This window comes from Lactuca serriola, chromosome 9 (assembly GCF_051521515.1).
Source record: "Lactuca serriola cultivar US96UC23 chromosome 9, Lser_US96UC23_V15, whole genome shotgun sequence".
Classification (NCBI taxonomy): domain Eukaryota; kingdom Viridiplantae; phylum Streptophyta; class Magnoliopsida; order Asterales; family Asteraceae; genus Lactuca; species Lactuca serriola.
Genome location: NC_136416.1, coordinates 17,724,606 through 17,726,591, shown reverse-complemented (window position 1 = coordinate 17,726,591; position 1,986 = coordinate 17,724,606). Strand labels below are relative to the sequence as shown.

The 1,986-nt window shown below is 34.1% G+C and overlaps 1 long non-coding RNA gene across 1 annotated transcript; it reads left to right on the top strand.

Annotated features, from left to right (window-relative positions):
- Positions 1-209: 209 nt before the first annotated feature.
- Positions 210-1,755, top strand: LOC145074600 (uncharacterized). The gene is made up of 3 exons (XR_013691930.1): positions 210-572; positions 762-903; positions 1,455-1,755. It is a non-coding gene; the product is annotated as an uncharacterized LOC145074600 (long non-coding RNA).
- The last annotated feature ends 231 nt before the right edge of the window (positions 1,756-1,986 follow it).

Here is a 1,986-nt window from a genome sequence, read left to right as displayed (position 1 = left end):
ACTAAGGGACTGTTTGTTTGCCTCTTATTGCCTCTTAATAAGAGGCATATCTGAATCTTTTCAATTAAGAGTGTTTGTTTATCTATTAATTTCATATCTAAATATGATATTTACCTCTTATTCGGTCAGACTTGTTATCACATCCGAAAGAAGAAAAAAAAGGGCCGCTTCCCATTTTGCCCTAATCACATAAACAGCTGCCCCCCATCGCACACAAGACACAGACGCAACCTCTGAGGCTTCGACCTCCTTCCAGTGTCAACACCACCTCCGGCACCTCCCTTCGCCATCGCCTCTGTTCTCTATTCTTCCTTTAGTGTCGGCCACTGCTTTTGCTGGTACAGCTAGCGTCGTCAGCAACGAACGCCTCCAACGAGCCCACTGCATCGTCGACTCTCTCGGCGAGTACGTCACATTCACCGACGCCGGGGTCAGATTCAAAATCGGAGAGAATCGTTCCGCCAGTGCTTGCTCAAGTTCCAGTTTCTAATTTGACTTCTTCGTCTTCCATAAGTTCATCTTCGCCTGCTCGCAAAAACGGCAGGATCAGGAGTTCGTTGATACGTAACCTGGTGAATTATTCTTCTCTGCTATAATTTATATGTATACAGTCATAATCTGAGCGGGTATATAAAACTAAACTGTGGTCTATTTCCTAATTTTCCATTGAAACTCAAATTTTATCTATGTGAGTTAAATGTACTGAACTTATCACTTGAATCCTGTTTTAAAGTCTGTAATGTCATGTTGTTATTCTACAGGGAGCCCTCAGAGCATCTATCCCGCATTTTAATCTTTAGTGTATGATGATGTCACGTTTATTTATTAATGCCGCTTGCACTTTTATGTGTGGTGTTTGCATCTTATGCAATAACATTAAGGAATGAAGTCACGAAACTTAAGGTATCAAGTTCTTTGACTCTGTACTCTTGCAAATAGATGATTTTGTTAAAGCCTATTTATTCTCCATACAGGAAGAGAATTATGATCTTCATAGAACTTGTTTGAATAAAGACATTCCTCATGATGAAAGCACATGCATTTTCAAACATGAAAGTGTTTGATATATGTGAAGTTTGCTTCGGTTTATGTTATTCTAATATCTGATTTATTGAAGCATTTTCTTGATATTGATAATGGAGAAGAAGAACCTGATGGTTTGTTTTCCGATTTTTGTGGAATTTTTTGTGTTTATTTCAAACCCTAAATCACAAAAGTTGGCTATGATGTTTTGGTTATAAATTTTCATCCAATATGAAATGCTCTTAAAGTTTGATTGATGAATTGGTGTATAGTTGTGTTTATATATACAATTAATGAAAATTATTATATTTCTTGTCCTCAAAAACATTTATGGTATATAATCGTGTTACAGAGATTTGATTAATAGTTGAATGTAGACTTTGAAGCACAAAAAGAGCCTAATTGTATCCCCTTTGGTTTGTCTATGACAGATAATGTTGAAGCCAGAAGAGAAAGTGTGCAAGCCAGGGTTTTATGTGCTACATATATGGAACTATTCAAATGGAAAATGTGGTCATTAGATGATTAATCTTGAATTTGTTTAATTGATCAAGTTTCAGTTGTTATTATGGTATTTAGATTAGATTTGCAAGTAATAGATTCTGGTCATTAGATGGTTACTCTTGAATTGGTTTAACTGATTAACTTTTAGTTGTGATTATGGTTTTTAGATTAACAATATTTTTCCATTTTCATTTTCAAGAACATATATGATTGTGTTTGTATACATTATTTCGTTATTTTTAATACAAAATTGCAAGTGTTTTCTTTTGTACAGTGTTTTTATATTTTTTAGTTATTCAAAAAGTTGGTTTAGTTATTTTATAAACAAAAACAATACATAAGGGTAAAATGGTCAATTTTATAATTCGGTATAAAAATTCAGAGGTTCTAACCAAACAACATGTTTAAATCCAGATCTTAAAAATTCAGACTCTCTTAGAAATTCAGACCTCTTAAAAA